The 13,887-nt window shown below is 44.7% G+C and overlaps 1 protein-coding gene across 1 annotated transcript in view; it reads left to right on the plus strand.

The window, feature by feature from the left end:
- Nucleotides 1-13,887, plus strand: part of LOC138770387 (uncharacterized) — a 63,984-nt gene that overhangs the window by 880 nt on the left and 49,217 nt on the right. The window lies entirely within an intron of this gene.

Raw genomic sequence — 13,887 nt, forward strand, 5'->3', positions numbered from 1 at the left:
ATGCCCACCAGTATCAGAACAGCCCACCAGAATCAGGTCAACCCAAGCCACTGGTATAGAAACAAAGGAGAAAAAGGGGTTAAAAAAGAATGGACTGCACCACACAAATACCTCATATGAAAAATACATTTTATTCCCATAAATGCAAGGGACAAAGGACTATTAAAAACAATTAAAATACATAGACTCTACTGGCCATGATGCGGCCATATGAACCTAAACCCACCAATAGTATCTTAAGTGGCAGCCATAATCGATCCTCCAAAAAATACAAAAATATATATATAATCACCAAAATCATGTAATAATCTAAATATATATATAAATAACCAGGATGAGAATAAATATGGATATAGATAAGAGTATAAAGTGCTATTCGGTGATACCCAAGGTATGCAATCAATGCCAATGCAACATAATATATAGAAAAATCATCAAAAGTGCAAGGGCAGCAAACTGCATACTAGAAAAATAATGGTATAATACAACCAGCCTACAACATCCTCAGGACTTTTTCCCACGTGCCAGGAAACACGGACAGCAAGGATGGGGAATCCCTGTAGTGGAGTTTTTCCCTGCCCAGCATGTCGTATGAATATCTTCCCCTACCCAGCACTTTTTAATTTTTTTTTTTTTTTTTTTTACTAAAATTAGATATAGTCTTTATCATATAAAATATGATGCAGGATAAGATTACTAAAGGGTCCTAAAAAATAGTTTTCAAAAATATGAATATAAAAATAATAGAGATGAGCGAACCTGGAGCATGCTCGAGTCCATCCGAACCCGAACGTTCAGTATTTGATTAGCGGTGGCTGCTTGGATAAAGCCCGAAGGTTGTCTGGAAAACATGGATATAGCCAATGACTACTGTATATCCATGTTTTCCACATAGCCTTAGGGCTTTATCCAACTTCAGCAGCCACCGCTAATCAAATGCCGAACGATCAGGTTCGGATGGATTTGAGCATGCTCCAGGTTCGCTCATCTCTAAAAATAAACAAAACACAACACAACAACCGAAATTGTCAAAACTATAAAAATATAATGTTTTAATCCTGCATTGATGCAAGCAAAAGAATTCTACACCAAAAAGGTAACGATAGAAACTACAGATCACGGCACAAAAATCGATACAGCTCAATAGACAAAGAAATGAAAAAAGCTCTCAGTATATAGGAATTATGGTCCAGCTGGTCTGCTCTGGCTCTTCACTGTGATATTACCCTCTTTTCTTTGATTACCACAGTAACTTGGCATTGCACTTTTTAACTGTGCTCCTACATTCTGACACACATGTATTGTTAATCGACAGCAGACTTTTGCTATTTATTGATGACTTTTTCTCCTACTGGTTTTATGTGTCCTCCTCCTTCTTGTGATGTTTTATAGGAAATTTTCTCTCTGTCTTTTGTGTACATGGGGTTTTTGTGTATTGTATTGCGGAAGCGACTGCTTCATTACAGTGCCGCAAAGATTCAAACACTTTCCCTGCACCCGCTATCATATTGATACATGATGATGGGCAGGGAAAGATTCCACTATAGGGCTTCCCCATCCATGCTCTCCAACTGTTACAAAACTACAACTTCCCTCATGTCTGGAGGGCCACAGGTTCCCCATCCCTGCACTAAGACAATGACATACACAAAGGCAAAGACAAAGACAATACATTTTATGTAGATACATCTTTATTTAATAAATACAAAACACAACTGGAGTATAGTGAATCCGTTGAGCCTCTACAAGCGATGGCGTAAGTGGCAGAGTCTAAGGCACCGCTGGTCTTCACCAGTGCCCCCCAGGTTGCTACCCCTGCCACGATTTGCTTTCAGATATAGCAAGGTGAAGCAGAGTACAGAATGTAGGGCTGATGCGTGCACGAGCGTGCCAAACTCCACCAGAGAACAACGGCCGGCAAGCGGGGTTAGCATCTGGCCAGGAGCACAAGCTGCATGCGCAGCCGTGACAAAGTGCTGTATTCAGATCTCTCAGGCAGCTTCATAGAGAATGAGTAGAGCCACAGGTCAGGTGCCGACCCATAACTCCATTCATAACAAATCAACCGGAGGCCCATGTGGAGATTGTCAGGGGGCACGGAGGTATGACCACCAGCAATCTCTTTTACTTACAACTAGGTTTTCATTGGAAAACCCCTTTAAATATTCTACATCAGTGCTTCTCAAACTTTTACTACTGGAGCCTCAGCCAACAGACAAAATGGTGCCTGGGCCTCACCAGACTGACCAAGAGGATGCTAAAACCTCACCATCTGTGGTGGAAGTCCATGCAAAAATAAAAACTGTCTACCCTTATACTCTGTATCATATTAAAGTGAATGTAATATACGAAAAAGAGAAAGTGCTATACTGCCGTTCAGCAAGTGAGCACCATCCTGCATAGTAAAAAGAAGTGAATGACTCCACTCACTCTGCTGTAGATCCAAGCCGCATGGAGAGAGTTGTAGTGCCGGTGTCTGGGACTTTGTAAATAGGATTAAAGTGAATGTACCTACTCTGTATAATATTAAAGGGAATGTACCATCTGTTTTTTTTAACCACGGCCTGGTTTCCGTGTACAGTGCCGGGGGTGAAGCACTGGAGACCGGCCGGCCTGCCCCCAGTGGGAGAAAAACACCTTCATGACGCGGCTCCATTAGAATCACCAGCAACTAGGGGGCACCTCACCAACAACTAGGCTGCGCCTCACAGTTTGAGAACCACTTTTCTACATGATACTTTCTTTCTTCTTCCCTATCAGTGTGGCTTGCTTCTGTCCGACATTGTAGTTGTGGTCTAACACTTCCAGTTCTGTCTAGGCAACCACTGTGCTGTAATAGAAATGGATTCCCCTTTTTGCTGATATTTTCAAGCAGTGCTATGTTATACTTGTGATGCTCCTGTATGACAGAAAACAAGTTTATATTGTCTACAGTACCATTCACTGTGTCAGACTGGAAGGAATACTCCACTTCCTGCAGGACATACAGCAGCTGATACTGGAAGACTTTAAAATAGAAATAAATAACAAATCTTTATAATTTTTGACACCAGTTGATTTTCTCGGGAGTCTCCCTTTAAGACTGGCTATCTACCAGTTTGATCAGATTGTTTCTCAGGACTACTGTTGGCCAGTGATGTTGGCCATTTACAGATGTTCATAATCTGGAAAAAAAATACTTTTTTTTTTTTAAACTGGATTTTAAACTGGAAACATTATGTTTGGGAGTAGGATGATTTGACATGGAACCTTGGCACAAGTTCAAGCAACTTTGAAAGATGATTTTTTTTCATTACTTTTTCCTCCATCAGTTCTTTTGAAGTCGAACTATCCTGATCCTTCGTCAGACAATGATTCATCAGGATCTTCTTCCTCGTTCTCTGAATCAGATTTTTATTTTTTTTTACCAAAAATTATGAAATCCTCTGATGTTTTTGGACATGGGTAAAATATTTCTTCTGCTTTTACTGCCCATTGTTGTGTTATCTGGCGTCGAAATTATGCTGGGAAACTTAAAGGGGTATTCCCCCCCAAAATTATTTTTGCATTAAAGAGGCTGGGGTCATTTTTCTTGTACGGCCGTGAAGGGGGTGAATATAGAAGGTGCCGGTCACTTACCTCCCCGGTTTCAGCGCTGGGTCCCAGATCGCGCCGCCCTGTTCTTCGTCCGGCCGCTGTTTCCTGGTCTGAGCTGCGGCTTGAGATGTGACGTCTTATTATGACAACTTATTGTGACAACGTATTATGGCTTTTGCACTGTTTTGCTGCTACCTAGGTGGATTCACCGCCGCTGAACACATAAAATCAACTAAACCAAGTCCTGTACGACACCCTTCCTCCTCCTGGCCCCCACCCTCCGTGTCAGGGATCCCTTGTCTCAGAAAGGGAGGACGTGTTATAAGTGTTATTGGGAGGGGGGGGCTAGTAATAAGGTCCCCAGCAGCTGACACCTGTACTACCACTACCACCCTCCAAAGGGGAGTGGTATTGGTAGAATAAAATACACCAAAAACAGACATACTCTCTGTACTGTGTTGTCTCCCTGCTGTAAATCTGCCATAATTAGCACAAATCAGGGGAAAACCGCAGCAGGGAGACTATTTAGTAATTATAAAGGACCCCGATGTCGCCCCCCCCCACCACCACCACCATCTGCTCTGTCAGGGCGGCTCTCATTCAGTTGCACAGTAAACAGTTTTGTGTTTACTGTGCAACTTAGTAATGACAAACAATGGGCAGGAAATAAAGCTATGGGGACAGTTTTGCGAACAGACCAATCAGGGAGATGCACTGCATGATGGGAAATGTAGTTTCCTGGATGGCACAATCTTGGATATAGCCGGCTTTTAGAAAAACTTCTAACTCGAGAACGGCTGCAGCTAGAAAGATGCGGCATGGCTCAGAATACTTATGGGGACTTGGTTAGTAAGATCAGCTAGGTATGGGAGCATTTCATTTTTTAGCTCTTGAGGGGAATACCCCTTTAATGTTTGAATCAAATAATTTAGTGCGTAATATGGATGCAGACTTGCAGGTGTTGACGTCACCTTTGGCGTAGGGATAAAAATCAGTGAATAAATGAATAGACACGGCCAGACAGTTCTCAATGATTTTCTCTCACTGTATTAAACAATTTTCATTGCATTCCACAAACTTTACAAAAATGTGCAACTTCCATAAACAAGTAAAACCTTGTGGCAGCAACTATAGACACCCCTAGTGCGGACACTTTAAAGGGATCCCGTCTTCACGCCTCGCACGGGCACTCTTGATATCTTATTGTCTTAGTGGCAGTGCCACAGTTGTTACTGCTCGCTCGGGTGATGCTCAGATTACCTTCTTCTCCTTTCCTTGTCCTTCTTCTTTTTATTTATTATTATTTTTTTTTTATTATTTAATGAACACCAATCACCTAATCTTCACTGTCCCTATTTATCATTTATCTCTGCCCCTAAGGGTCCTATTCCACGGGCCTAGCAGATCGGCGCTCGTTTACTGGGCCTATTCCACAGCCCGATAATCGTTGAGCGAGGGCTGCAGGGACATTGTTTCGGATGTCCTTGCAGCCCTTGCACCATACATTACCTGGCAGGACTTCTCCTCCGGTCCATCTTCCTCCCCGGGTTCCGCGCACTCTAGCTTCAGAATGCCCTGTCAGCTGACAGGCCACTCAGCCAATCACAGGCTGCGGTGGTCCCGGCCTGTTATTGGCTGAGCGCTCTGACAGCTGACAGGCCATTCTGAAGCTAGAGCGCGCAGGACCCGTGGAAGAAAGACTGACCAGAGGAGAAGTCCTGCCAGGTAATGTATGCTGCGCTTCTCAAATCGTCGGTTGCCCGCTGCGCACCGCTATTCTACCGTAGCGATGTGCGGTGGGGGACTGATAATTTTAGGTCTGGCCCTAAATAAACGATCAGCCGATGACACGATCATCGGCTGATCATTTTCTCTATTTCACCGAGCGATAATCGGCCGAATATCGCTCCCGTGGAATAGGGCCCTAAGTCTATTTACTGTGTAAAGATAAAGACTGTCTTTGCAGTCTGCTTCTATTACTTCACCTAATCCTTTGTTCCGATGCTGTAATGTTCCAGCGCTGGTAGGCAGTGATGTCACCAAGATGGCGGCCTGCCTTTGCAGTCTATATCTTTATAAATACACTAAGGGACAATAACACTTTTCTAATAGGGCCATTTATGTAGGCCAACAAGGTAAACAGGTAAACTTACAATAAAACAAATGTTTTAAGATTACATATACAGAGTATACATGCCAGAAATACAAGAGCTTGATGAAGCTGGTTTACTTAAAATATTTTGAAAAAGTCCAAGATTTAAATGAGAGAAGAAAATGAGAGAAGAAAGTAGAGCAGGAGTCAAGGTGACTTCATGGTACCATTGGGAATTAATCCTCCTGACAGCATCTGTTAGGGAAGGAGGAGTTCCGCACGGAACGCGGACATAAAATTCCTGTAACGCACTCTCCCCCGCCCGGGCAGCATCTGTAATAAGATGCTGGGAGCGGGGGAGCTGTACAGATATGTGCCACGTTGTAATGACAGAGCTGTGCAGCTGATTCATTACAGCACGGCACATATCTGTACAGTTCCCCCGCTCCCAGCATCTTATTACAGATGCTGCCCGGGTGGGGGAGAGTCCGTTACAGGAATTTCACGTCCGTGTTCCATGCGGAACACGGAACGTGTGAATGCAGCCTAAGAAGTAAAAAAAATTCTGTGTATTTAGTTGTTTTGGCTTTGGTGCCTTTATTGTGGCACCTCCCATGTTGGTCAGTAGAGATAACTAGGATGTAATGAGAATATGGTATCTGGTTAGGTGACCATATAAGAACCATATAAGAGAGAAGTTGTTTTAGGTAAGCCACTTTTTGGCATATAAGGGTCAGGATATAGGTCACTTAGGTAGCTTATTTGTTACAGCAGCTTTAGAAGAATGTATTGCTTAGCATTCATGAGGTGCTTCAGTAAAGGCAGCAGTATTTAAAACAGGCCTAGACCAAAATAACACAAATGCATTTGTATAGAACCTATCACCCCTCCCCCTTCCCTCCATCCATCCCCTCCTTGTATATCCCCCTTCCCTCCATCCATCCCCTCCTTGTATATCCCCCTTCCCTCCATCCATCCCCTCCTTGTATATCCCCCTTCCCTCCATCCATCCCCTCCTTGTATATCCCCCTTCCCTCCATCCATCCCCTCCTTGTATATCCCCCTTCCCTCCATCCATCCCCTCCTTGTATATCCCCCTTTCCTCCATCCATCCCCTCCTTGTATATCCCCCTTCCCTCCATCCATCCCCTCCTTGGTTGAACTTCATGGACATGTGTTTTTTTTTCCAACCGTACAAACTTTGTAACTATGTAACTATTTTCAATGGACAATAGGCGGGGCTGTGTGACTATCTATATGAACAGATAGTTTGGTTTAATGCAGGTTGGTTATAAGTGAAATTTGCTGGTGTTATACATGTACTTCTGTCCTGTATGGATTCTCTTGGGGTCAGAGTAATAGAGGCTGGTATTGAGGTGCTCCTATGAACGTTGTTCTGATTGCAAGGCAATTAGACTTTAATGGTGCCTGTCTGTGGTGTTTAGCAGGACTCCCTAGGGCAGCATCCAACTTCTCCAGATGCTGAAATTCAAATGCAGGACTTTTGGGGTCCAAGAATGTTTGTGTGTGGACATGTGTTTTTTGGGGGGGTTGCATGTACTTGTTTGTGGCTTATTGTGATGTGATAGGTACTTGTAAAAGTTGGGTAGTGGAATTACCCTTTACAGTCGCATCCCCGGGTAACGTGTATAGTGATAGCCACAGGACCTGAAATGGCCGGGGAGAGGGGGGGGGGGGGGGTTGTCATTTATGCTCAATTTGCAACCAGAGTAGAAGGCATAACAAGAAGGACTGAAAATAAATTAACCCTTGAAGTCACACTCAGGAAAGTGTGTACGTGACATGTTATACATCACTGCTCTCCCGCCTTTCATTCTAACTGAAAGTGAAAGTAACCTACGGTATTTATTGTTAAGCTACAACCACATTTTTTTTTTTTTTTAACCAATGTTTGCAAAGTTCAATATATTCAGTATACCGTATTTTTTGCTTTATGAGACACACCTAGATTTCAGAGGAGGAAAATAGAAAAAGATATTTTGAACCAAGAAGTGGGCTAAATATTTATTAAAATAACAGAATGTGTTAACATGAACAATGGGCAACAGCAGTTTTTTCTTAGAACAATAGATCTTTAGTCATCAGGAAACCCTCATCAAGAAGTCCTCACAACTGTCTGAACTTGTTAAGCTCAGTGGCTCACTATCACTGGTATCAGGGTCTTCATAAAGGATTCATCCAACCATCCAAGGAATTACTGATGCCACATCTTTTGAAGGATCTTACAACCGTTTCATCCTTCACAGCTTGCCAAGATGTTTTCACCCACTCACAAACGTGAGTGATAGTGGGCTTTTTCATTCTTCCATTGGGTGTCAAGTCATGATTCCCAGCAGCCATACGCTTGTTCCACATCTCTTGCATGAAAACTTTAAATGGCTTGTTAGTCGAAACATCCAGGGGTTGCAATTGGCTAGTAAGCCCCCCAGGAATTACAGCAACATGTTTTCTGTTTTTTTTACTGATATGCGCCCTAAATTGGTCAAGTACTAGTAGGGCAGGTTTCTTCAGAAGCCCTCCAGGGCGTTTGGACCACACTTTTTCTATCTATATTTTCATTCCACTTTCGTCCATCCATCCTTTCTCTTGAATATATACAAATGAACTTTTCGGAGGATCACCTCTTTTGGCATGTTTTTTTCTTTTGAAAATTACCATCGGTAGCATTTTGGTGCCATCTGCTCGGCAGGACAGTACAATGGTGTAATAGGTTTTCTCATGTCCTCAGGTCTTCACAGTTAAGTTTTTGCACCTTTCACATTAACGGGACATATTTCCAATCTGGCCTATTTCACATCCATTTTTTTTCTTGCATCAATTAGAAATTTATGGAAATGTATCATCTTGAATTCCTATTCTTTAGGCACTATTTGTAGAATTCTAGTTTTGGTGCACATAGCAAAACCACAACTCGTCATGTACCTGTAGCCCCACAATGCTGATCAAGTAAAGTTGCCTGTGCCTTTTTTTTTTCTGGAGCAAGATTCTTGGCTTTATACATTATCATTTTCCTAGAGACTGAAATCCATTGTTCCTGTGATGTATCATCCACTATTTAATTTTCGCGTCTATCTGAGGCCATTTTGCAGTGTGTTTACTTTTATCTGCTTTTTGCAGCGCGTATTTCTGTTTCCTCATTCTCGTATCATTTTTTCAGTTGGGGATGGACCACACTGTCTGTCTGCTGCCCTGTTTCCATGTTCTTTTGCAAATTTTACTACCTCCAGTTTAAATGGGATTTTATATCGTAGCCTTTTCTGCTTTGACATCTTTCTAAAATTGGATGCAGCAGGAGACTACGGTAGTTTTCTACAACAAAAAAGGAATGAAAGAACGGTCAGCGCTGTCCTTCATAGAGGAGAATAAGTACTGCTGCCATCTGCCCAGGGCCAAACTGACTGATGAGCTGTGTACACAGGGCCGGCTCCAGGTTTTAGTGGGCCCTTGGGCGACAGAGGCTCAGCGGGCCCCTTTGTGGAGTATCATGTGGTGAAAGTAAAACAGCAGGTATAGTAGTTAGGCCCCCTCAGTGCCCCATATAGCAATTAGGCCCACTCTGGCATACTTTAGAAAGGTCCTAGTAGTAGTTGAAATATTGCACTTTTGAACTTACAGGTGACGTCTTCTCTAATCAGAGTTACTCACTTTTCTTTTTTTTTCCATCTGGGCCAGCCATGACGCCACTTGCCCCAGTAAGCCAGGTGCTGACCCCGGCCCTGTGAGTACAGGATAGCTTATTGGTCACTGTCCAGTGAGGTGTTGACAGCCCCCCCCCCCAATCAGTTCTTCACTTTTTGCACTACACATTCAATGGAGTTTGTCTTTCTTGACTGTGTAGCGGTAGTAATGTGTAACTGCAGCTCAGCAACTATTCACTTAAATAGGACCAGAGCTGTGCGTACAAATAGTATCAGAGTGAAAGGAGACAAATTATTTCCCGGGCTATTCAAACTATGGGTTCCTGGTCTTTTACTGTATAAAAGTCCAGATTGTAGATTCTATTGCTATACTAATCTGATGAAGAGGCTGTGCCTTGAAACGCGTAATTCTTGCAATAAAGTTCTAATTTTACATCCACCACTACTACTCCCATCATTTAAGGCAGGGGTGGGGAACCTCCGGCCCGCGGGCCGCATCCGGCCCCTGAGACCTCCCGATGCGGCCCGCGGCCCGCAGCTCCCCTGTGATGCTCGCCGCTCTGCTGGGGAAGAAGCCGGCATACACCGCATCCTCCGGTGTCTGTGACAGCTGGCGGACACCGGAGGATGCTGTCTGTGCCGGCTCCTTCCCCAGCAGAGCGGCGCGTGTCTTTAGTCTCCTGCGGGCCACGCGCGATGATGTCATTTCATCGCGCGCCGCCTGCAGGAGAAGACCGGCACAGAGGACCTGGGAGAGAAGAGGACCTGGACTGCGTGGGAGCGGAGGTAAGGTGAGTGGGATGTTTATTTTTTTATTTGGGGGTTAACTAGGATCCCAGGGACATGACTGATGGGGGGGGGGACAACTAGGCTACCAGGGACATGACTGATGGGGGGACAACTAGGCTACCAGGGACATGACTGATGGGGGGGGGGGGGGGGCAACAAGGCTACCAGGGACATGACTGATGGGGGGGGACAACTAGGCTACCAGGGACATGCCTGATGGGGGGGGGGACAACTAGGCTACCAGGGACATGACTGATGGGGGGACAACTAGGCTACCAGGGACATGACTGATGGGGGGGGACAACTAGGCTACCAGAGACATGACTGATGGGGGGGGACAACTAGGCTACCAGGGACATGACTGATGGGGGGACAACTAGGCTACCAGGGACATGACTGATGGGGGGACAACTAGGCTACCAGGGACATGACTGATGGGGGGGGGGGGGCAACTAGGCTACCAGGGACATGACTGATGGGGGGGGGGACAACTAGGCTACCAGGGACATGACTGATGGGGGGGACAACTAGGCTACCAGAGACATGACTGATGGGGGGGGGAATAACTAGGCTACCAGGGACATGCCTGATGGGGGTTAACTAGGCTACCAGGGACATGACTTGGGGGTTAACTAGACTACAAGGGGCATCACTGGGGGTTAACTACAATAGCAGGGGCACTAGGGGAACAATACTATGCCTTGTCCTGGGTGCTGCAAACCCCCGCTACTAACTGCCGCGCACGGTATGCGGCCCTCGAATGATTTTATTAAGGCCCGACCGGCCCTCGACATGGAAAAGGTTCCCCACCCCTGATTTAAGGAGTGAAATCCATCGGATGCTGTCAGCGCCACCAAAGTCCTTGATCTCCTTGCCTCCTTTTACCTCCAGCCTGCAGAACCTTCTTCTGATTCTCCACCGGGATCCCCTGGCCCTGGGGACTAGCTGCAAGAGACTATATATTGATTATGCGATCGGCGGTGTCGGGTCGGTGACCGCCTCTGAAAGCCACTATTTTAATCTGAATTCCTGATTTGCAGTAACACACTATGTGTGCCCCCGGTGTTTTTTAAATCTTTCCAGTTGTACACAACAGAGGAGATCAGAGTCACAAAGGCCGTCATGGTTTACAGTCACATCCCAGGGTCATGTGTATTGTGATATCCACTGGGCCTGAAATGGAGGGGGGGAGGTGTTGTGGTGTATTTTGGGGGTGTGTGGACTGTCTGGGGTGTCATTAATGCTAAATTTGCAACCTGAATAGAAGGCGTAACAAGAAGGACTGAAAATAAATTGTTCCTTGTAGTCACACTTGCGGATGTCACGTGCCAGGAAAATGTGTACGTGACATGCTATACTTCACCGCTTTCAAGCCTTTCTGTCTAATTGAAAGTGAAAGTCACCTACTTATCTAAACTACAACCACACTTTTTTTTTTTTTTTAACCAATGTTTCCAAAGTTATATTCAGTACACCTTATTTTTTGCTTTATGAGACAAACCTAGATTTGAGCAGTGTTTGAACAGATACTATTACATGTAATGAAAAATTACTATTGCACATAATCCAATGAACCTGCTGCACACCTATCTGTTCACACACTGCCTGGGCCGGCGTGAGGGGGGTCAAACAGGGTTTCAGGGGCAGTCTGTCATGAAAAACCTTGCTCCAGCTTGCTGCTGGATGAGGTTTACCCTGCCGTGTGCCACCTTGACAGGGTTTCCTTAACCCTTTGATGACCCGGCCAATTTAAATTTTAGCATTTTCGTTTTTTCCTCCTTGTGTTTAAAAGGCCATAGCACTTGCATTTTTTCACCTAGAAACCCACATGAGCCCTTATTTTTTGTGTCACTAATTGTACTTTGCAATGACAGGCTGAATTTTTGCATAAAGTACACTGCGAAACCAGAAAAAAATTCAATGTGGGGTGAAATAGAAAAAAACCAAAACGCATTTCTTTTATTTGGGGGGTTTGTGTTTTTACGCCGTTCGCCCTGGGGTAAAACTGACTTGTTATATATGTTCCTCAAGTCGTTACAATTACAATGATATGTAACATGTATAACTTATATTGTATCTGATGGCCTGTAAAAAATTCAAACCATTGTTAACAAATATATGTCACTTAAAATCGCTCTATTCCCAGGCTTATAACGCTTTTATCCTTTGGTCTATGGGGCTGTGTGATTGCGCGGTACCTTGATTGTGCATATGCGAATTTTTGATCGCTTTTTATTACAAATTTTCTGGATTTGATGCGACCAAAAATGCGCAATTTTGCACTTTGGGATTTTTTGGCGCTTACGCCATTTACCGTGCGAGATCAGGAATGTGATTAATCAATATTTCGGGCGATTACGCACGCGGCGATAGCAAACATGTTTATTTTTTTATTTATTTGTTTATTTTTATTTATAACCTGGGAAAAGGGGGGTGATTCTGACTTTTATTAGGGGAGGGGGATTTTTACTTATAACATTATTTTTACTTTTACACTTATACTAGAAGCCCCCCTGGGGGACTTCTAGTATATGCACTCAGATCTCTCATTGAGATCTTTGCTGTATACTTATACAGCAAAGATCAATGAGATCGGCACTCGTTTGCTTTCAGCTGCTGCAGCCGAAAACCAACGAGTGCAGAGCCGGGGACGGCGCCATCTTGGAGCGGTCCCCGGCCGGCAGCAGTAACAGAGATTGCTCCTCCGGGACAACGTCCCGGAGAAGCAATCTCCCCACTATACCACCACCGATCATCTGCAGCCGGTAATCGGAGGCAGCTGTCATCTTTGACAGCTGCCTCCGATTACCTGATTAGCGGGCACAGCGATCACACCGTGCCCGCTAATAGCCGCGATCCCGGGCTACATGCGGCACCCGGGATCGCGGCGGTTCAGAGTGGGGGGAGGCGGCCCTGGATGTACGGGTACGCCCTGGGTCGCCTAAGGGTTAAGAAATCCCCCCTCCCCTTCTTTATCCCAGCTCTAGAGTTTGCAGCCTGCACTTGGGGACAGCACAGGAGGGAAGGGATGTGAGCAGAGCTGTGAGGCTTCCTGACCACTTCCTGTCCCATCTATCAGGCTGATCTTTCACCCCGCCCCTGCACCCTGCTCCTTTATGAAGGATGAATAGAGTGATGTATCTGTGTGTGTGTAATGTGAACACTGGGTTATGTATGTGTGCTTATTGTGTGCACTGTGTGTTATACACATGTGTGGTATGTATGTGTGTGTGTATGTGTATATATATATATTTGTGTATGTGTATATATATATTTTGTTCTATTTTTTTAATGTATGTGTATTAAAGGGAACCTATCACAACCATCTAGCCCCTGCAGCTATACATACAGTGTAATAGGGCTTGTGGGCTGTTTGTAAAAATAGAAGGACTCGCTATGTCAGCTGCACAAATAATCCTAAAATTTACTTTTTGCACCTCCTTTAGGGGCGGTCCTCAGTGGAGAAGTAGTCACTGCAGGCACAAAGAATCCTGTGTAATTGCCGCTGGCTCCTTCAGTGAGAATCACGCTCAGAGGTGTGAACACACAGGATTTTTCTTGCCTGCACTGACTACTTCGCTGCTTAGGACCACTCCGATGCCTAGCTTACTGTGATTTACATACGGTGCAGGAGATGTATAAAGTAAATTTTTTTGGGACCTGTGTAACAGTCATAGCGAGTACTTCTATATTTGCAAACAGCGCTGCCAGTCCTATCACACTGTATATATAGCTGCAGGGGCTAGTTGGTGGTAAGTGGTTCTCTTTAAA

This window comes from Dendropsophus ebraccatus, chromosome 13, assembly GCF_027789765.1.
Source record: "Dendropsophus ebraccatus isolate aDenEbr1 chromosome 13, aDenEbr1.pat, whole genome shotgun sequence".
Classification (NCBI taxonomy): Eukaryota; Metazoa; Chordata; class Amphibia; order Anura; family Hylidae; genus Dendropsophus; species Dendropsophus ebraccatus.